The sequence below is a fragment of the Motacilla alba genome, chromosome 2 (genome assembly GCF_015832195.1).
Source record: "Motacilla alba alba isolate MOTALB_02 chromosome 2, Motacilla_alba_V1.0_pri, whole genome shotgun sequence".
NCBI classification, from domain to species: domain Eukaryota; kingdom Metazoa; phylum Chordata; class Aves; order Passeriformes; family Motacillidae; genus Motacilla; species Motacilla alba.
The window spans coordinates 110,307,890-110,331,800 of NC_052017.1; the positions used below are offsets into that span (position 1 = coordinate 110,307,890).

The window sequence follows — 23,911 nt, forward strand, 5'->3', positions numbered from 1 at the left end:
TATTTCTGTGCAGTGGTTTTCACCATGAAAAATATTTGACTTAATTTTGACTGTGAGACCCACTTCATTGTGGGTCTAAAAAACATTAATTACATTCACATTACTCTCTATTTTGTGTAGGAGGATTCACTCTGAATCCTTTATTCAAAGGCAGTTGTACTGGTGTGCTTTAAGTTGCTTTCCCCACAGTTGTTAGATATTTGCAGTAGCAGGCCAGGTGAACTTGGTCTACCTTTGTGCTTAGTTATAGTGGTTGCATGCAACCATGGAGGCAAAACCAATCAGCTTGAGGGTAATAAAGTATAACAACACACTATATACCTCCCCACTCTTCTAAACATATAGTCACTACGCAGGGAGAAAGGGCAAGTACACTTAGAAAAGGTGTTTTGGGTGAGATACCATAATTTGTGCACATGATTTTCTACAAGCAGAACTTCATGCCAATTCATAGGTTTGTGACTGTGGGGACAGGGATGCCTGCACCATGCCTTGTACAGTCCAACATTGTTCTGCATGGTAATTGATGTTCCTGCTGCTTGATCTCTTGAGCTGGACTTCTATTGGAAGCTGCTTCATCCTTTTCCTGGCATCCTTCAAGACAACGTTTGTACCAGGAGCTTGTTCTGTCAGGAAGAAGGAGTAAGGGAAAACAACTTTATGTCTCCTGAGCTCAGTAAGAAGGAAAAAATATTTGGATTTGTTTGCTTTTTAAAATATTTGTCACAATGCCAAGCTATTTTAAGCAATCTGGCTACTTCATCTCTACTTACTATACTCTTCTACATCTGAATTATCACAAGCCACCTGAAATATGGGAATCAGATATGAATTTTAATGTAAGTTATGCTTCAAGCTGACAGCGATGGGAGGGGGAGCTGTCACAGCATCAGCCAAGATTCTCTGGTGGAAGTCTTGGATTGATAACCTATACCTGGGAAAGGAGGGGGAGCACCCTTCCCCTTTCAGTGGACTGAGCTGCTTTCCATTCCCTTGTGAAAGAAGTAGGTAGTCCTGTGTAACTGCCTTAATCTCCAGGTATATGAAAAAAATGCAAAGCCCTCTGTTCCATTTTTTCCTTAGGTAGAGTTCACAAATGATCCAGTCCTCCCCACTGGTAGTGCTGGCTGTCATGCTGGCCAGGATGGTTGGTGACTTGTTCAAGATATCCCTGTAGGGTTCCCTCACGATGCTGAAATACATTCCCTACTTGGATGTGGAACCTTTTGTTCATTACAGAGAAAATGGTGAGGTCTCTCATGTTGCTGATCTCTAATTTTTCTGTGTCATGTTTTTCGCAGAGGCTGTGTGGCTTCTCTGAGACCTGGAGCTTAGAGAGAAAAAGGGGAAAATGGAGACCCTGATCCTGAACAAGGTCCCCATGGTGTGATATGCTGTACAAAGAGAATGAAAGATTCCTTTTCTCTTCAGGCTTATGGTAGGTTTTGAATTACCACTGCCCCATGAGTCCTGAGAGCAGTAAGTGCTCCACAGTGCCCAGCTGGATGCTGTTTATTAATGGTCCAACTGAGAATCCAGCGGATGTTTTCACAGACCATTGTCACTGTTTCTTGTGAGCAAAAGCTGTAGAACAGAGGAACAACAACAGAGTATGGTGCAGTGTAGTTTGACTTCTGGATGACTGATCTGGGCTTCCTGTATGTTGGGTACCATAAGATCTACACTTTCAGGCGGTGATTCCTGCCATCCAAGGACAGCAATTAAAGGGAGGTAAGAATTGGTTTTTGGAAGTGCTTGCATTAACTAAAGACTAAATGAATAGCTTGGAAAAAAAAGTTGCATCTTTTATTTTTTAATCTACATAAATCCATGAAGTCCTTTGTATCTTTCAGTGTATGAACCAGTATCCAAATTGTCATTTTTTCATGGCACTGATGCCAGGTAATAAGTACTGTTTCCTCTCCTAAGTGTAGGTGCTGGGTCTGTATTTATCCTAGCTAGTGACAACTCTGTACTACTGTCTTTTATAAAATAATTAGCAGAAATGCTGACTCTTTGAGATGTTCTCTAGGAATTAATTAGGTATATATCCACAGCCAGAGCTATTTGCAGGACACTTCACTTTTCTCCCAATACTGAGGTCTACTGGACAATCTTTTAGCTTCAAATGACCCTCTAGGAAAATGAAATGTTGGCGATTCAATCTGTCCACATTTTCTTCCAAATGTGGCCACGTCTGAAAGGTTTTAACAAGCACATTGAATGCTGGGTATAATCTAACTGTGTTTATCATGAGAGGAAAAATTGCCAGCAATGCAGTAGGAGGAAATAAAAACAATCTGTGACATTATGGATGACTTCTATATGTACCACGGCAGATAAAACAGAGGGGAAGAAGCCATAAAGTTTCCCATGGTATTCCAATTAGATGACAAGCCCATGGAAAGAATTATAACTGCTTTCCTGTTCAGAATGAGGTCCTATTCACTTGAAGGACACATATATATATATATATATACATTTATATATATAAATAAAATTTCATTTTACTCCCACTCCTTCTTTTTTTTTCTTTCCAAGCACATTAAAGAAAGTTTCTGGACAACCTGATCACAGACTATACCAATACTCTAAAACAAAATACATAGCATCACAACTTGGTAAGGATTTTATAGCTAGACGCTTTACAGACTGCCAAGTTTTAGCCTAAATCCTCTTAGACATAGTCTGAGTAGGCTGATATATACCTCAAATAGCAGATGTAGTCGCTAAGCTGCTCTCCATCATATTTAAAAAGTCATGACAGCCAGGTGAAGTCTTCAGTGACTGGGAAAAGGGAAACTTCCCTCATACCCATTTTTAAGAAGAATAAAAAGGCAGACCCCAGCAACTATCATAGACAGTGGGATTGTAACCTCAGCAAGTTTGTGGATGACAGAAAGCTGGGTAGTGCTGTTCATCTGCTTGAGGGAAAAGATGTCACCCATAGGGGCCTTGGTAGGCCTGAGGAGTGGGCCGCTGTGGACCTCATGAAGTTCAATAAAGTCCTGCACTTGTGCTGGGGCAATCTCTGGCACCACTACAGACAAGGTAATGAATGGATTGAGAGCAGCCCTGCAGGCTTGAGGATACTGGTTGACAAAAATCAGATACGAGCTGGCAATGTGTAATTGCAGCCCAGAAAGCCAGTTGTATCCTGGACTGTGTAAAAAGAAATGTGACCAGCAGGTTTACTCTGCTCTTGTGAGACCTCACCTGGCACATTGCATCCAGCTCTGGAACCCTCAGGACATGGATCTCTTGGAGCAGGTCCAGAGAAGGTCCACAAAAATGATCAGATGGCTGGTATGCCTCTCTCTTGTGAAGAAAAGCTGAAAGAGTTGTGGTTGTTCAGCCTGGAAGAAAGAAAACTCTGGGGACACCTTGTTGCAGCTTTTTAACGCTTAAAGGGGCTTATAGGAAAAATGGAGAAAGACTTTTTAACAGGGCCTGTAGTGATATGAGAAGGGTCAACAGTTTTAAACTAAAAAAGAATAAGTTTAGATTGGACATAAGGATGTCATTTATTATGATGAGAATGCCTCATCCCTGGCAGTGTCCAAGCCCAGGTTGGATGGAGCAAACTGGTCTAGTGGAAGGTGTTCCTGCCCATGGCATGGGGTTGGAACTATATGATCTTTAAGGGTTCTTCTAGGCCAAATCATTCTATAAGTATATAATTCTATGTCTCTGGTCTCTCCAGTATACTTCTTGGATGCTCTGTTACCTTGTTATCCTCTCAAACAAAAGATGCTTCACCATCCAGCCACCTTAGACCTCTGGGATTTGGACTGATCCCCAGCTGTCTTATAGCTTGGGCATCCCAAACCCTGAATAGTGACTCAAGGGTTTTCTGGTCTGCCTCTTAAAGTAAAAAATATAATAATTGAAACAAATCATGAGGCCTACCATTAAGTCTTTGTAAGAATTCCAAGCCTTAGATCTTGTTACTTCACCTAGCATGGGAAATCCACATATTAAGATAAGACAGTAAAAAAAATTAGTCTCTTTACATGTTACCTTCTCTCTCTTTCCTCATTGCTTCTGAGCATCCTTGAAACTTCAGCAGAAGTTCTGGAGCAGAAATTCTACAGAAAGCTGTCTGTCAATGAAGTTTTCTTTCCATGTGTTTTCCCTGTGGACCAAGGTTTCTCTTTCTTTTTTCTCTCTGACTGATCCTGCAGCTAACACAATGCTGCGGGAGCCTGCCTATTTGCTTCTTTAGTCTTTTATCTCAGTGACCACACAGTTTATGTAAGGCTCTGCTGTTTTTAAGTTCCACTTATTTGCTACACTTTAGTAGTATTTTAATCTTCAAATGCCTACACCCAGATGTAATTTTGCAGAGACTGTCCTCTTCCTCTGTTTGTGTCAGCTTGGTTGAGGGTTTGCTACTCTGGGAAAGTGTGGGTGACACAGTTACATTTGTGCCAGGTTCTGCATCTTCTTTGTTCAGTATTATTCTGAAAGATCACAAGATGTGTAGACTGTGCATTGCTGGATTCCCCAAATCAAAACAGGGACAGGGGTCAGCTATGTAGGAACTGGTAGCTAGCATGTATTTATAAACAGGTGATAAATTATATTTGTGTATGCAGAGTGAAAGATTCAGATAACTAACAGCTTGCTTAAATGCCACATAAATTTGGATCCTTCTTCAATGGGAACTGACAAACCTTTGGTAAACTGCACCTGGCTGGTAGCAGAGAGGAAAAGTGACAGACTCAAGAGAACACGACATTTTAGATCCTCAGCACTGGTACTGTCAAAGTGTGGATCTTCTCTTACTTAGTTCTTCATCAGTGTTAAGGAGGATAAGACCTCCTGTGTTTGCTATCTTATTGATTCCTCTTACAGGTCTGGATAATATCCCTAGGCAGAAAATATGTTACACACTGAATGGAGAAGCAAAAACAGCCCTTAGATGAGCAAGGTGGGGGGCAGCATTCAGGTCCAGCTCCACAAAGGAATGTGACTCCTAACTGCTGCAGAAGTCAGTGGGTACATTGAAAAGCTACATTATCTACACACTAACTGTGAAGACATCTCTGTAAATACTGTTATGTACAAAACTGGTGGAAGTGAGACCTGGATCTTCAGTGGTATTTCACTGCCTAATATGTATTTAGGCACTGTCATCTCTGAATGGTCTGCTTCCTATGGAGCAGGGAGGCTTAAGATTTGTTTTCTTAATACTCATTATATTTTTGGAACCTCATTGATCACCCTGCCTGTTTTCTTCTGTGCTCTGGGTGATAAGGCTCCAAACACAGCTGTATCTAGTGCAGGGCTGCTACAGTGCACTGTGATTTCCAGCTACATTGCACACCACTGTAAACACCCCCCCTTATAAAATCTGGTTCACTGGAACACTCAAAGCTGCTGGCTGCCAGGGAATGTTCCTTAATGAGGGTAAAGAGTACTTGAACACATCTATGACTTGGCAACCCTTCCTGCTTTTTATAAGCTACTATACACTTCAGAGAGAAAATATCTTAGAGGCTACTTTTTAATGGGACAAGCTTACTTAAGAACTGAGTGGAGTTGGTGCCAGTAGTTCTGTTTTGTTCTAGCTTAATATTAGCCTTGTCAAAGTTCTTATAGTGTCTCCTGGGTGTTTCTGTATTGCATACCATATAAAGCTGGTTTGGGGAGCCAAGAATTTTGGCTGGAATATATATTATAGTGGTCTCATTATATTTTTCTAAAGTGTATCAGAGGTGGCCCTGTATTAAAGATCTATGGAGCAAGGCTGATTTTTTTTCTTTCCCCCTTCTGGTTTTGCCTTAGCCCACACCACAGACATTGGATCCAGAATTTGAGCCAACCCAAGTTTGAGGGTTGTTTGGGATCCAAGGTCTCGGTTTGGCCTGTAATAAAATTTGGGTAATTAGTGATCTTTTTTTTTAGATGATACCTTAGATTTTGAAAATCACCAGACTTTTGGGAGGGTGCTTTTGGTTTGGGCCTGCACTAGCAGCTACTACATGAAAAGATTCCTTTCTCGTCCTGCTGACATAAGTATTCACTCAAAAGACAGCTTGCCAACATGGTGCAACATGTGCTGCATCCTGTCTTGCCTCTCTGAGAAGATGTGTGTTTTATGACTGCTTGGTGCTTTCTTACTGACAGACGTCATTAGGTGGTGGACTTGGCAAAGTTTTTGCATCAGCGTGCATCCAGCCCATCTTTTCTAGAGTGTTTGTGGGGGAAGCTGGATCCTTTTCTGGCTGCACAAAGGAAAAAGGGAGCTGCTGTAACAAGGCTATGTTTTGCCTCGGGAGAATCCTGGCTACCAGAGAAAAGATGGAGAGAATGTGTTGAGATGTGAGTGAGATTTGTTAAAATTAGGTTTGGGCTTTAAGCCTATGTCAGGTTTAAGGAAACATGACAAAGAACCATTTTTATTCCTTTTTTTTGCCTATTCTCCTGTGCTAGGTTTTGAGTTTGGTGTGATCCCATTACCCGAAAAGCAACTGTATGAGCCATAAACAGTAGAATTGAGCCCCTGACAAAAATACTATGGCAGAACCAGGTGCTGCTTTATGTACAAGGAAGAGCAGAAGTGCAGCCTTGCCTTGGTTTCAGTGGGATGCAGTTGGTGGTGCCCATGTGGGATGGGTGAAAGGATTCCTTGCTCCATCCTGTACCTACAGCAGCTCTCTGTGGGATGGTCCAGCATGTCTCCCTTCATGATCCTCTTAACCTGGCCAGGGGCTGATGCCAGCTTGCTTCACTGTACACCAGCTTTCCAGGTGTCCTGGATTGCCAAGCAAATTGTATTCTATTTGCGATCTGTATGGCAGTTGTCTTCTGTTAAGTGGGCAATTTTCCTTATCTCTACCACACCCAATCCTCCCTCTGGGGAGATATCTGCTGATAATGGGCTATTGAATGTCACTGCATGACTGATAACAACTATAGCATCCCACTGGGAGATACTCTGCCCAGAGGGAGGAGCCAAGCATTCCTACCTGGATATAATCTGGAGACTCTGGAACACCAGCACGTATTTCTCCCCTGGATATTCCCAGAGGAACAGCTGCCTCTTCCACTGGATCTTCGGAGGAAGAGTACACCCTTTCTACAGGATCACTGCTCTAACAGAACCACACCTGACACTCCAGGAGGACTGCAAGCCACAATTCCAATTGGACTGCTACCAGCCCCCTGACCAACAGTGTGTCAGGTTGTGTTCTGACTCTGTCAGTGTTGTTTTAGTTTACTGCATTGTTTATTTTATCTTTTTATTTTCTTCCCTAATAAAGAACTGTTATTCCTGCTCCCATATTTTTTTTGCCTGAGAGCTCCCCTTAATTTCAAATTTATAACAATTCAGAAGGAAGGGGTTTACATTTTTCCATTTCAGGGTAGGCTCCTGCCTTCCTTAGCAGACGCCTGTCTTTCCAAACCAAGACACCAGGTTTTCCAGAACTGCTCCTAAAAGCAACAAAACAAAGTGAGGAGTTGATGCACATGAATATGTGTGAAGAAGGTTAATCTGAACATGAATGGAAGGCAAACTTCCAGCTGGGCAGAGTTACTGGTGTATATTAACCCAAATATTTATGTTATGGATGCATGCATTTCTGACAGGTGATGGTAAACAAGGCTACTTACCTCTGTAGTTTTCAGGAGACCTGATTTTCTCTCTTTATGGGAGTTTTGGAAAAATACCAAAAGTTCAGGGACACTGAATGAGCTAAAAAGATGAACTAATGGGCCTTTTCAGCTTTAATCCTCAGAGAACGGAGACACTGTTTTCTACTGTTAAATTTCACCCCACATTTCAAATTTTTCATGAAGTGATCTCAGTGTCCGAATCCATTAGGGAAAAAAGTCACATGCAAACAGTTTAATCGTATTATGTGACTATTCAAAGGAGACAGGGAGAGGAAGGCTATATGGAGGGAAGCAGAAGAAGTTCTGCTTTCAGGCTTGCCCCATTTTCTCATGTTACTTTGGCCAAACCAATTCATTTTTCAAAATTCTCAGTTACAGAGGGGAAAACAATGCCTCCATGTCTCATGTGGCTTTCAGTGTCCATTGACTTTGCCAAGTATTGTCAATTTCTTAAACAAAAGGCCTTACGTAAAGGCAAAATTTCTTGTGAACTCTAGAAGACTATTTTTCACCTGGCCTCATTTTGACTATTTAATGAAGCTACTGCCTGAAGGCAGTACCTGAATCAAAATGATTGTATCTATTTAGATTGGTGAAACCATAAAAAGAAGCCCAAGATTCCAGTTGCATTACTGTTTATTTTTAGAGCAGACTCTGAACAAATGAAACAAATTGCCTTTCCCATGCTAGAGTAAATACCAACAGATATAACTCTTCCTCTAATCTAAAATAAACCTTTTCCAGTCTTAGCCATTCCCTTTCCTGAAATGTCCAGGATGAGAGCTGGCACTGTGCTCTCCAGGTTTGGAGCTGCAGGCTTCCACAGAATTGTGGGTGAGGAGCAAGCGTGGAGCTGGCTGAGGTCAGGGATTGGAAGGGCTAGAGGGATTTGATTGGAAGGGCTGGAGGCTGAGTTAGAGCACACTGCTGACCTACTGCCCTTGGAAGTGCACTGGTAGTTGCTGCAGTCCTCATAACCAAGGATATACAATAGAAGTTACAAATACAGGGATAGTGAAGACGAGCCAACAATCCGTCAGATTGAAATCCTTGAAGGACCTCGTAAATACTTTAATGTTTACACAGGGCCTATATATTTTCACAATTACCTTTCCATGAGCCTAAAATGTTTTAACACTGGAATGTTTTCAGGCTTTAAGAAGTTATATTTTCTGATACGTCTGAAAACTGCAGGCACAGCTTCTCTATTGGCCTATTTTTTCTCATGAACAATTAAAGCTGGATTCCTTTTTACCCCCAAATATGCAAAATGTAAATGGTGAGTTCTGCTAAATTATGTATTGATTATGATCAGTGTGGTAAGAAGAAAATGGTTTGAATTTACAAGAGAATGTTGTACCATAAATTGGCAAAAAGATGCATCTACAGTATTTGCCTCTATTATAATTAAGAAGTGATAAGAAAAGTGACTTTCTGTAGAGAGATTTTTGAGAGAAACAAACCTATAGGAAGTTTGAAAGGTTTGAGGCAGTTCTTTAAAACCTCAGGGTGAAAGTTTGGAGGCATGAAGACATAGATCAAGTGTAGGGAATTTTGAAGCAGCTGAGTGTTCCTCTGGTTTCTGTCACAAGGCGCTTCTCTTTTCTGTCTGAAACAGGGCTCCTGTTAGAGTGTGAATGGGACTGTCATGGAGCTGGCACACCTGCTGCATGTATTAGACATGCAGTGACAATGCATTGGTACTTAATATGAGGCTCTGGCTCTTGCTGTGAGGTCCATTGTGAATTGGCTGTAAGGTCCGTAGTGAGTGTAACACAGATCCCTTTTGGCTCATGGACAAGACTTTCTGCCTGATGTTGAGAGAGGGATAACAAATCCACAGTGACTTTTGGTGGTGTTTTCTATTTCTGGGGAGTCCTCAGAAACCAAAAGAAGTGACTTCTGCACACTTTCTGCAGAAGGAAAGGCGCTGAAGCAGCATCTGGAACTAATAACCTGTGTTTCACAGCTCACTGGTGGGCAGCAAGGGAGCCGCTCCGGCTCCAACAGGCCCTTACGTAAAACCTGCACACAGTGATTTTCAGCTGTGGGAAATCTGAAACGGCTTCTGCTGGCCCAGTGAGGAGGAGACTGCCTGACTCCCTTTTGGTTCACCTGGGACGACAGGCTCCCGGCAAGGGCATCACCGCAGCCTTCAGATGTGGTAGCACGCAGGTGGAGCATGCACATACACACACACAGGAAAATCACATCCAGCCATCAAATGGGGTATTCCACTAATTGGAAAGTCTGTTCTGGTGTCTGGCCACCATTTGGCAGATACTGACAGTTTCCAATTAAAGCCAGCCAACCTCACCAGAAAGCCAGCTGTGCGGCTGATCTCATGAAGATGTCATTGAACAACCCTTTGATCTCCTTTAAGAAATGGTGGGTCTGATTTGAGGCAGGCTGGAATCCCCTGGGGGTCTTTGCTGGATGTGGGAATACAGACATCCATTGACGTAATAGTTCACCTCAGCGTTCCTGACTTGCATGTAAGGATATCATCTTCATTCTGGCACCAGGGACTCCTTCCAAGCTCACCTTAAGCTGAAACAGAGTCTCTTTGTTGTTCATATGTCACTTCTTCTGTTCCTATGTGTGTTGCTATGTCCTCATAAATATTGGTAGGTTGTCATAATGGTTGCCATGATGAAAAGACTTATTTATTAAAAAAGAAGAAACAGATGGCACAAAATACTTCAATTAATTTCAGCATGAGAAATGAAATACCTGTTTTATATCAGTTTTGTGAAGGTGTTAAATGCTATCTCACACAATTGCGAGTACACTGTGTGTACACAGAGCGACAGCAGAAGTAAGGCAAAAATAAAAAGAATGGAGTAGTTTTATGAAAAGCCATAAAGAGATGAGCATAGTTTTGTTAGCTGCTGCCATTCAATACATGGAGTTCTAACAGTAGGTGAATGGGACACAAAAGCCCTGTTAGACAGAAAAATCCTGAGGAAGCTGAATCCTAGTGTTGGGGAGAAACAAGGAAGGAGAAAAAGAAAGCAAGTCATACACACAAAAAAATCTGTTCCCAGAATTGAAGGTGCATATATTGACCACATTTCACTATAAATAAACTGCCAGGTGCAGAGACAGCCACCTATTTCCTAGAAGACCAGAAAGTAATACCAGCATCCAGGGTGCTATTTTTAACACATTCTGCACTTGTAGCAGGGGGTCCTTGCTGTAAGTCATAACTGAGGAAAAAACACATGCTGCATGTGAATGATATGCAAAAGGCAGGGGGATTAGTTAAAGGAATTTTATTTTAAATTATGAAAGTTTGTAGAAATTTGTAGCTCAAAGTATTTTAATGAAAAATTATTTATGGTTCCTAATGTGAAAGAGCTATAAGAGGGATATGGTTTTTTTAGAAAAGGGAATGCTGAAGTTGAGGGGTTAAGTGCCTTTCCCAAGGAAGTTGATTGTACAGCTGGAAGGAGAAGTGCTTTTGCTTGAAATTCTGGTTAAAAATGTCAAACCCCTATATTTACGGGACTGGGAACAGAGTGTAATCTGTATCTCTAGGTAACTAATGTTGTGTTTTAATAACCTGACTACACTTTTCCACTACAAAGTGTCTAATATTCAGAGGGATTGAGAAATTTGAAATATTTGTTATTTTTTTTCCATCTGTGTTACTTTAGTTTACTTGTTTTGTAATCTATTAGACCTAAATCTCAATACCCATTTTGACTAAAATATTTTAAACAATCATTTTAAAGCCAGAATTTTTAATATACTAGTCGGTGCTTTCTTGGACCAGGGAGAGTGGAAAAACTAAGGTGGCTGGTACAGTACATGAGGGTGGAGGCCCTGAATGAAACTTTTATAAAAACTGTCTCATAGGAGATTTCCTCTCTTCTTTCCAGTTTGGATTAGGTTTCTTGGCATATGTTTGCAAGAAACTCATCATGTCTTTGCATTCAAACTGCAAAAGCCAGCTTAGTACTTTGCAAATTTCCCTTGGAAATTGCTCTGCAATGCTCCATCCAGAGAAGATACATTTCCCTGTTTCTTTGGTTATAAGCAAGCTCACGAGGCTTGCTTTAGTGCTCAATTTACTTGCTTCTCTCACTTCTCTCTTCTCCATTCCTATGGAAGTTTAAAATATTTCTTTCAATTTACATAGCTTGTACTGGTGTCGTTTTGAGAAATTACTTTATTTGCCTCTGGTTGGTTATAATGCTAGGGCAGATGGATTTAACACAAGCTTAACCCTTTTGTTTTTGGAAAAGATTACCACAGGCTCAGATAATAACTTGGAAAACACAAGGATAGCTGAATCATTGTCATTCTTAATACAGTCATAATCAGTAATGTGTTCTAGGGTTGGCTCATTAGACATTGAGATAGCTAATCTGACATCGGATCCTTCTGTCTGTGGACACTTACACACATTCATATATGTTCTCTCTTGAGCTGGCTCTGCACGACTTGCAGGGCTCCTTCTCTCCTGAGCAGCCTTGGCAGGAGGGTGTGTTTGCTCCTGGCCCCCTGGGAGCCTGGGTGCTGCATCATCCTCCACGTCTTGGAGATCCCAGGGTTCATAATCCCCACAGCTGAGGTGAGAACCCATTTTGGATTCTCTGATGGTTCTACCAAAAGTGGGCTTTTACAGGTCATGTCTGCTGGATGCCACTCTTCAGTGGCCACGGTGCAGCACCTTCTGTTGGACTTGCCGAGCTGGTGACACCAGATGTGTGCCAGACAGCTGCTTGCTGGAAATGAGACATTTCCACACCTGCTACTAATCACATGGAGAAATGCCCAGTTCTGGACAAAAACACCAACTGGGTTTAGATGCCTTCAGGTTTGGGTGGAAACAGTGAGCAGGCACTGTCGATAGCTCTGAATATTTAGATGCCTGTAGTCCCCTAAATACTGACATGGCTAATGAAGGATGCTAATTACAATTTGTAATTTGATTTTGGATTTTGCAGTGTGAAAACTTAGTCAAGAACTATGACTTTTATATTTTTACCTATGGCTTTGCAGGTGGTGAGCTGAGGCTGTAGTGGTTAAGTTGCAGTTTATATAGTTCAAGCATGTGGATCCACTTCCACCTGTTTGTCCCAAGGTCACATGCACAGCCTAATTCATTTATTTGTAGCTAAATGCTCGTGCATAAACAACTGCATCTATACAAAGTGGGTAGAAGCTGCTGTTCTTCTAACTTAGCAGTATTTTATACTGATGGTGCTGGTGGGAAAAACTTCATACGAATGAAGGAAAAAAAGGTAAAGGAACAGAAAAGCAAACTCTTGGACGAAAATATCCAAACATTCAACATTTTCCCCATCTTTCCCACCCCTCATCCTCCTTGTCCCAGTCCATCTCTTTTCCAAAACACAGAGACCTTTTTATCTCTGACCTTTGTTTCTTTTTTGTTCTGCAATTTTTCAAGCGTTAGACAGAGACAATTTACCAGCAGATTATGAGACCTTGTGGAAATCCATTTTTCTTTAGTGTACAGTAGTTGTTAAACATATATAACTTTCAAATCCTCTCTGGGAAATAAGTGACAGGGAGACATTCAGCTAACCCAAACAACACATTTCACAGTAGGTGCTGTTCTACCAAAAGGCCTTTAGCCTGAATAGTTAAATGTCCCCTCATTTAAAGACATTGAGGGTGCCATAATCAGGGGATGCTGGGAAGCTTGTTGTCTTTGAGTCAATGTAAATATTTGTAGATATTCTGAAGGGAATCTGAACGCTGCGAAACTTCTGGCTCCTGAATTAACCATAAGGATTTCTCACTTAGTTTAGTGTTCAGCCAAAATAGAGACAGCAAGGAGTCATAGGCCTGGTCTGCCGTGCAAAGTTCCACTGAAGAGTGATTTTCAATAGAGCTAATTAAACAAAAGCACATCATAGCATGCATGCACTTACATCAAAGCACACAGAGATTTTATAGGTTTAATTTAACTTTAAATCAGCTTAAATGTGTCTATTTCATGGGCTAGCACTGAGTGGAGCAAATCAATTTTAAATTTAATTAAAGTGGTGTTCTTTTCCAGTGTAAGGAGGTATTATAGGTTTTTCTGTTTCCCTTTATTGATCTCAATGGTATTCTATGACCATGCTAGAAAACCCTTTATTTTTCACACAACTTACTTGCAAAACTACTGAATTCAGTCGTCTGCACATGATTAACATTTTTGCAGTACATATGTACTATTCTGTTATATAGTGAGATCCATATTGGCATGTAATTTTTGGATAAGCTTTTTCATAGTTTGTTTTCACTAAATGTCTTGTTGAAAAGAAAATTGGTGGGCCTGTGACAAGTATGTAGAAATATTTTTTATGACTTTTAAGGCAAGGGAAAAAAAGAATCTGTATTGAAATGTAAACAATTTCCGTGATGTTGTGAGTTTGTTCACAATGGGGTAACCTTAAAGGTGATAGACAGCAAGAAAGCTAATATAAATAAATAAACTTTATTTATAATGTAGTAGCAGCTACAGGTCATCATAGCAGTGTGGCTTGTTCAATACTAGAATGAATATTCTGTTTTTCCAGCACAGTTAAATGTATTAAAAAAATAGAACTTTCTAGTCTCAGAAAAGGCATGAATAGTGGAGACTAGAACAGAATAACTCTAATACTTGCCAATGTTCATAACACAGGTAAGTAATTTTAACATCCTCATCCTTTGCTAATGAGCCTGTCCTCTTAATTGCTCAAACTTCTGACCATACTCAGACGAAAAACAACCACAAGTATTAAGCAACCCCCAAAACATCTTCCTGAGGACTATTTATACAAGATGCAGTGGTCAGTCAGGGCAGTAAAACAGTGGTTTACAAGAAGTGCAAATAAAACCTAGGGCTGTCCTGAGCAGGATGGCCTGTGGCGAGTCAATGGGTAAACATTCTCAGTGCAGAAAGAAAAAAATGGGGAGAAACAGCCTAAAACAGATGAAGGAAATTCTGTGAATAAATCCAAGCAAGCAGAGTTATCTGTGTTCTCGTGCACCTTAATCCTTGTCATGTGCTTGAATTAGGATTATGCTTCTCTCCCACCCACCTTTAAGTCCTTTTAATCATTAGAAACTTACATAAAATATGGAATAAATCTATTTGAAGAAAAGTTCTCTTGTACTGCAGGTTGTCTAAGGAAACCTCCGTGTTATGATTAGATCTGTTATGGTTAGATCCTTAACAATTTATTTCAGTGGGAAAACTTCCATTGGATTTAATAGCAACAGGGTCTGAACTACATTTTCATGAATCATTTCAAGACAGTTTGCCATTCAGGAATACTGGCTTCTTACCAAATGACTTTTTTAGTTAGATCATAAGGCAGATTGTCTTCATTCCATGTTATATCCAGTCCCACGGATGTGGTCTTGAAAGCAACCTGAAACTTGGATATCATAACTTTGGTGAAATAGCCTTAGTACTTTAACACATTATGCTACTAGAGTGAGTTATGCTTTGGGAGAAAATGTTCTCACATGTCCTATAAAATAAAAATTTACACTGGATCTATTTTTGTAGTGTGGCTACAGCTCTGTGTCTCTTTTTGAGGTAAATTTATTAAAGTAAGACAGGCCTACTTTATAAAATCCAAATGTAAGTGCCCTACATTATTCCATAAAAAGGCATTTTCAGCATGGTAAATGAAATGTCCTTGCTTGAAATTGCATTTCAAAACCAAGGCCTATGTTGAATCAACACAAGCGTGCAGCAGCAGTGGCACTCACCAGCTGAACAAAGCAAAGTGTCCTTTGGGAGGCATTTGGGCAAGCTTGTGGTTGTGAAGGTTAGCAAGGTTTTTGACACTGTTTTGCACTATATGCTTGTATCCAATGTCTACAGTCTAGAGGCTGAGCAACCAGATGGTAAAATAGCTGGCGGGGTGGTTTGCCTTAGAGGGTGCTGATTAGTGGGACATGCACTGCCTGGAGGCCTAACAAGGGGAGTACTGCAGGGTCTATTGTCACCGTCATATTTTCTGGAAAAATCCCCTTGCCCAGGATTTTGCTTCTGGGAAGCTGAGAAGCCTCAGAGAAAAAAAGAAAACAACAATTATCTGATTTGCTTCTCCTGTGTTTTGCTGCTTTGGAATGTGTTTGGACATTGTTTACCAACAGGTGGTTGTTTCATTGGTTTAATGTGAAATGTTTTGACTTAATGGCCAATCACGGCCAAGCGGTGTCGGGGCTCTGGAAAGAGTCACGAATTCTTATTATTCTTCTTCTTTCTAGCCTTCTGTAAGTATCCTTTCTGTATTCTTTAGTATCGTATTCTTTAATATAATATAGTATCATAAAATAATAAATTAGCCTTCTAAGAACATGGAGTCAGATGCATCATTCCTTCCTGCCATGGGAGTCCCTGAAAATACAAGAGTCTATCACTGGATATGATTAACAGTTCCATAAACGACTTGGAGGAGACAGTGGAGTGTGCTTTCAACAGAACTGCAGGTGTTGACAAACTGGAATGGTCAGGGCTAGACCACTCATGCTATGAGGCTGCACAACTGGGGCTTGTTCATCCTGGAGACAAGGTGGCTTTGGAGGCCCGTGACAGCGTGTCCCCTCCTCCCCACCCCCATACTTATGGGGGTCCATTGGGGACATGGACCATGGTCTCCACAACGGGGCATGGTGGACAAGGAAAAATGGCACAAGTTGAAATGAGATGTTCATACTGGGTATGAGGAAATACCTTCCCACCATGAGGACAGTGGGGTAGTGGCACAGGCTGCTCGAGGTGGTTGCACAGGCTTCCTCCTTTGGAAATCTTTAAGACCTGACAGAAGAAATGCACATTGTTTGAGCTCATGGTGGAGCCCACCCTCAGCAGGAGGCTGGTCCAGGGAACTGCTGAGATCCCTTCTGACTTGAGCAATCCCTGATTCTTAAGATCCTACAGGTACAACTATAGTTTGGCTTGGTGTTTACCTGACAAACGATATATTGGTAAAAGCTTTCTTTAGCCAATTCTTTTAAAAGATGCCTTGGCCTTGTAACAGTCTTTCATAAAACAAATCTATGCCTGCTTATTTCCTACACCCCCAAAGCAAAGTTATTCCTTACACCGACAGACAAAAGACTTCATGAAAGAAATGTCACTGATGATGAGCAGTGAATCCACAAAGTCCTTAGTATGTTCTCACCTCTGCAAAAGCTCACTGATGATAATGCAAGGGGTATAGTGAGTGTAGGCAATACATACACTTCATAATCCCAGACAAAACCAAGATCACAGAACCCTATAATGAGATATCCCTCACATTTTCAGAAGTGGCTGATTTGACGAAACAGAAGGATATTTCATAGGTTTCTGCAATAATGTGGAATATTTGCTTTCCGTGCAACAGAGAAAAACTGTGAAGTTGTGAAGACTGAAAGTCTACACTCTGCTAAGAAATACACTCTAGAAATTGCTGGAATGAAACAGTATTCATGCTACTCTTATTTAGAAACCATTTGGAGTTTGTACGTAGTTCACGTGATTCAGGAAGTAGCTATTATCATTAGTCATGCTTTCACATTGTGTTCACTGTGCTAGGTCTATCATATTCCTAGACAAAGCTTAAGGCAGGCAAATATAGATTTTTAACTGGCCTATGGAAATAGAAAAGAGGCAGAGGATGATCAGGAATCTACTCATTTCAGAACAGTGAAATTCTTTTGGTGGAGTGTTTTACACAACAAGCAGCCACAGTGGCACAATTCTGACAGCAGCTTGTCAGCATCTATGGTTCCCTTTGAGTTTTACCACTTGTACTTCCTTAATTGATAGAACTCAATTTAAGAATGAAAAAACACATCTCTTGGGGATTTAAAAATTCTGCACCCAGCCATTTTGATTTGCAAGGTAAATGACTTCTCATTTTAACTCAGAAACAAAATGCAGTTCAGAGAGGTTCATTTTTTTCCATAAACTGGTGTTCTTGGTCCCTTGAAATGTGGCTCTGTAATAAGATGATGTTCCAAATTTATATTGCCTGAAGTCTGTTTCATATAACTGGGGAGGGGTATGACGTGTTTTGATGCACATAAAACTATTTATTTTGGGATTCATTTAAATCCACCCCAGTTTAGAAGAAGAAACTTACCTCAGCTTTGTAGGTGCCATGTATGAAGTGCATTGTCTTCTCAGCTCATTTACGCTTAGGCAGGTGGTCATATAACAAACCATCAGAATAACTGGCTTGAAAAAACAACATTCATGTCTGTCAGGAGGGAGGACAATAATTAATAGCATATGGAAAGAGTTACTTTTACCACAGGGATGAAAGGTACCACGGTAAAACAGGATGTGGGCAAATGTAAGCTCCAGTTGTCTCTGTCTGTGGTTTGTCAGCCTGTTTCTGACCAGGAGGTTCTGGCTTATGGTGTGTCTAGATGATAGTCAGAATAATTAATCTTTTTTTTTTTTTTTTTTTTTTTAATAGAAACTGTGAAACAAGCTTATAACTAGAGCAGTTAATTGATTTCAGTTTTAAGATTCTGGCCTACTATACTTCCGTAAAAATTATTCCTAAATTTTGCAGAAAGTATCTTTATTTTCTATTTCACCCAACTGTCAGAAATAGGGGGTACACATGTTTTTCAATTTTGTATGTTCATATTTCCTGAAACTTTGCCCAGAACCTGAAAATTATTAGAAAATACTGGGAGAATCTGTATATGATTTGTGAACTATCTTTAAAAGGGCAATTTTTCTAGCTGCTACGGCTGCAAAAAACGAACCCTATTGCAATGATAAGTGTAAGCACGAATTTCTCCAAAGCGCTTAACTTTAATCTATTTGATATTCTCCAGAATTCCAGAGGATTTCAGCTCAGATTAAAAATATTTTTTTACCATGAAAAGTCATGCAAATTGATAAGTGGGTCTTGCGACATCCTGCCTAGACTGACCAAGTCATGCATATGGTAGAGTTTATCACGTATCTCACACAAAGCAAGGCAATGCTTGATAAGCACTTTTATTGCGTAATTACATTTTTTTTTACATTTGCAAATAAAGCAGATTGATTTCCATCTTGAAGTAATTTACTAACACATTATAAACTCGTCAAATGCTAACATGGTGCAGTATGCCATTTCCTGTTTACTAAGTAATCCTTTGGCCTGCTGCTTTGTGTCTTTCAGGTTGAACCTGGAATTGTTCTCTGCCAGTACGTCATGGAGCCTGGCGTCAGAGCCCTCCACCTGAAGGAAAACATTGCCTCCTTGGCTTGACTTCTTGCAAATACAAGCCATGGCCGATTCCCAGAGGCTTGCAGGCCCAAGCCAGAACGTGCAGAGGTGTTCCAGGGAACTATTAAAAGGTAAAAATGGTATCAAATTGGTGTCATGCGATGTTTCTGGCTGTTTGTCAGATGATTTTTTTTTTTTTAAGCATCTGTTTGAGAAGATTATTTGGGACGTATATGAAACTTGTTTTTATTTTCTTTAGCATGAAAAGCAGGTGTCCTTTAAAGAAAGGACCCAGGTCCTTTCTAGCACAAGGTCATCTATTGCTTCAGGAATTTATGGAAACAGCAACAATGAAATGATCTTATGGGAACAGCACAAAAAGGGAAAAATGCCCTTTGGAGCCTTAAGGGTTCACTGAAACAGTAATTTAAAAGGATTTGAATCCAGTTACTCATGACATTTCCCATGCCAATTCAAAGCTGGCCTGCTCTTTCTTCACTTTTTTTTTTTTTCATTTTATTAGTGTATGCTTTTACAGGAAATGAGTTAACATAAATCATATTACAGACAAGATAAGCAACAAAGTCACTGGAAGTAACATGCTAGCGTAAACAAGAATCAGACTAAAGGAATCCTTGCCATATGGGGCACTCTCAAAAGGCGTATAAAATCTCCTGATAAATGAAGTATTTGTGGTACTGTATTTCATATGACAGCAAGAGTGAATTCATCCTTTTAGGAAGGGATATTAAGACTGTCCTTTGAGTGGTGGGTCATGAGTGGGAGAGGCAGTGACTTAATTTCCACTTTGAGTCTCCTGGAGAAGAGGAGGAGATGCCCATGCACCTCCTACTGCATTGGAGTTCACACAGCAAAGCCTTATGAATTCTGCAACAGCAATAAAACTGGACACATGTAATAAAAACAGACGGCTAGTTTTGTTTTGTAATATTATAATTTTTCATAATTTTGATGTTTTCTTTTGTCCTGAATGGCTGTAGTATTTTATATCTTTTATTGTACAGAGTTCCTTTTTTATCCACTTCTGTTTTGTCACCTTAACTGCATGGCACTTGGGGCTGTCTGTGAGCAAACAAGGATAAAAGTATTTTTTTCTCTCAATGTGGATTGTGGAAAAACCTATCTGTGCATTGTTGGTGGAGATTTGATTAGGACTTGCCCATTTGCCTACTTTACAACAAATTTTCAAGGATAAAGTACCAGCAGCTGAGTGAATATTTAATAAAAATTTTGAACTTGCTTCAGTGACAAGTAAAACAGTTTGTCTTCCTTTCAGAAGACAAATATCTTCTTGCAGTGAGAATTGTACAGTGGGAATTATTTGGGTTTCGGTGGCCTGGAGGAGTAATGACATCAATAAGTGCAGTATTGTATACTTGTGTATGATACATATGCTTGTTTCCTCACAGTGATATTATCATAAACATAATTAATACAAAATGTGCTAAGGCCCTAAAACCTAAATTTCTGAGTGGTAGTCTGCCATGTGTACCAGTCTGAAGATATTATAGAGCATAAACTAGTGTACTTTTTTAGTTCTCAGCTGTTCACAGCAATAAAACTAGAAAGCACACTAGCAACAGCTACAGCCATAGTTCCTTTAAAATTCACTTTACAGGCCCAGGCTGCTGAGGCATATGCAGAGTTCATGTAAATATTGTCATGCTTTATAATGCAGTGCAAATTGGTGTTGGAGGAAACAAAAAGGTGGAAAGGAAGGCTGATACTAGGACCCTCCAAAGAGAGGTGCCTATAGAGAAAAGCTGAAGCTCCCTAAAAATTCTGGTAGGGTTGTGGTTTTCTCAATCCTCAGAGCTGTTTGGTGATGCATTCTGTTGGAGCTTTTTCAAAGGGACGAAGGAAGAAGTTTATTTCCCTGTCACTTTCAGCACAAATGAACTGCTGTTAGACTGTTTTGAATAAAACCAAGATAATATTATGAATGGTTGACAAAGAAGAATCAAATAGCTTTTTTGGCTAGTTGGTACCTCACTCCAGTGAAACACATACAGAGAGGTTGTCTGGGAGCAAGAACTGTGTTCTGGGGTGCTGTGACAACACCCCTTCTTGCCCCAGTGTTTGCCCAGTGGCTTGAGGACTTTCATGATGAATTCTGAATGCCTTGTCCCCAGCAGGGACCACAGGTGACTCTGCTGTTCTGCTGTTCTCATCGACACTGGGAAGGGAATGCTCTGCAGTCATCCTCTGAAACAAATCTCCAGTAATGTGATGTGTCATGGAATTTGTGTATTCATGACCAGAAGCAGTTAGGGTTTAGGTTTTCCATCTTACTCATAAAATTACAGCTCTTGCAGCACGTAACTCTCAAGACAAAGATGACAAATGCTGTGAACTTCTTAAAGGAGATGGGTGCTGTTCAAGCTCTTCTCCTGTGAGACCCAAGGAAATCCCATTTGGACGTGACGTGATATGACCACAGCAGAGAAGTGTTATTTACCCATCTTCTACATCAATAATGTTAAAGTGGAAGATGTGTGGCTGACATATCTTAAAAAGGTGGCTTGGGGAAGATGTTAAAAATAATTGCCATGATGTTTTTGTTGAGAGTTGCCTTGGATGTAATTATTGATTCTCATATATGGTTGTTAGGTTTTCTCCTCTCTTGAACAAAATTGCTGTTATTAGTTAAAAAGAATGGAGTAACAAGCTAATGAAGGGAAGGAAACAAACAATCTGCTAAGCTTGCATGAAGGCACTGGCAGCTCATAATTTTTTAATAATGTTTCTCATTTATATGTTTTTTTTGTACCATTTTTTTCTCATGAAATAATCATGGACAAAACACTGTAAATTTGGTCCAAATGTAAGTTATTCAGTACCTGGCCACACTGGGAAACTGTAGCAATAAGAGTTGTTGTATATGAATGAAGTGTTGTTATGTTTCACAACACATATGAGTAATTCTGACCCTTTGAAGAAAAAAGGTCAGTGCCAGTTCCTACAAAAGTAAGGGTGATGGCCAAGCAATGCTGGCTGGAATTTGCATGGGCCTACAAATGCACCTTAGTGTTGGCCTGTAGCAAACACAAAGATATTCCAATTTTATTAAAGAAAAACACAGACGTGCCTCCCCCTCTCCCCCAAAACTTCCAGATCTGCCTAGTGGGGCTAGATTTTTCTCCTACTCTTTGTGATCTGGATGGTTACCCACTGGGGATCAAGATGAGATCACCAAACACGTTTTTCCATGGGTGACCTAAATCTGAAATTGTTATCTTCCCAGCTGAGCAAGCAGTAGAAAATAAAAACAAAAGCAACTACTAAAGAAAATTTTTTGGCTTTAAAATTGTTAAAGAGGAAGCAAGCTGTAGCTGAGAAGCAAGTTTCCAAAACAAAGATCTCCTTAGAGTAATACATTTGACACTTTGCCACAGTAAGAGCTCTGTGCATGCCTGGGAAACCCTTGCAGAGTTCAGTTTGAGGAACATGTGGCTACACGTTCCTCAAACTGAACTCTGCAAGGGTTTCCCAGGCATGCACAGAACTTGGTGGTGAACTTGATGCATTGATGGTTGATCGATTTACTGTGTGCAGCGCGGATGGTTGAGGAATTGGCTGGCCCCCTTCATTTCTCCCACAGTAGTGATGATACTTGCACATCAGAACAAAACAGGCTATTCTTTCGCACTGCAGCTGAAATGCCTCCCCTGTTGCCCCCCAGTGACTGCAGCTGAGCTGAGTTGTTTATGAATGTGTTAGCTCCGAGTCCGCTGAGAGCTATAAATGTCATGCCCTCAATGACATGCCCTCCTGGCTAGGTGGAATTCATTCTTCAGAGTGACCTGAGGATAGGACCACTGCCTTCCTTCCCAGGCCGTTTCTGCCAGAGAAACAGCATGAAGCTGTAAATGCATATTGAGGAGTTGTTGGGAGGTCCCTTGGCTCTCTTTTGTCTTGGCTGCTCTAGATTGTGGCTCCAGATCCTCCTCCAGTGGGAAAAGATAGAGTTATGCTTCTGCCTAATTTCTGTGAGACCAAATCTGAAAAAAGACCTATTTTTTCATTTCCACATATGTTACAATGTACTGGTGCAGGACCATTGTGGGGCAATCAAGTGGTTCTTTGACATGATGAAGAGATTAGACATATCATCACTTGTGTTTTGCTGCTCCATCTTCTTTGCCAGAGGTTACTTCATAATGTAAAGCACAGTAAAACCAGAAGACATGGAGGATTTGAGGAGAAAAGCTGTAGGTAATGAATTTCTTTTCCCTGTCTGTGGACACGTCTGGGATATAACACGGAGGGTGATGATACTCCATGGTCAGCAGCAACACCTTTGCTGCCATGCAGGCATGTGTAATGGATGACAATGTGTTCTCTACCTAGGTGCTTTTTTCCTGGGATGCTGTTTATTCCTTGTTTTATGCAGGTTTCCTGCATATTCGTGCCTGATGAATACCATGCTCCTTCAACGGACTGTTCTGATGTTGGTGGCCTTTTTTGCCTGTGCCTTCACTTTTGCCAAGGAAAATTAGGGAGCAGCTTTTCTGTACTGTGGTTAAATCCTCCTGGTGTCTGCTGAAGTAAAGCAGGTGCATGCTGGTGTCTTGTTAGCCCAGGAGCTGTCCCCTCTGTGTCCTCTGAGGAAAAATGGTGAAGAGAGTCAAGAGCTGGAATAGTGCCCAGCAATCTTAATTTCTGCCTTGAACACAGCTGCGAGACAATTTTCCTGGAGAAAATACGAGGTTGACAAATACCACTGAGAAGCCTGTTTGGGAATTTTACCATAACAAATAAGCCATTTTGTTCACGCCTGAGGCTCTTAGATCTGTACCATACGTACCTCTCCTCCTGTCAGGCTGAGGGCTGGATTCCTTGTGCTTGCCTCTGTACTCTTACCTACACAGCTGTTAGCCATTACTCTGCATTCTGTTTGTCTGTCTTTTAGATGAAGGAAAATTTTTTTTTGCTTGATTTAATTTGACTGGGATAAAGTAATTATGCAGAAACCACAATATCTCTGATGGTAAGCAGACTGTACAGAATATAACTGTCTAAGCAGAAATGGGTTAAACTTGGTTTTATTCTACTTCTGTAGGGGGATGTGGCATTATTTGGCATTG

General features: G+C 40.6%; 1 pseudogene; it reads left to right on the top strand.

The window, feature by feature from the left end:
- Nucleotides 1-23,911, top strand: part of LOC119696960 — an 87,322-nt pseudogene that overhangs the window by 43,063 nt on the left and 20,348 nt on the right.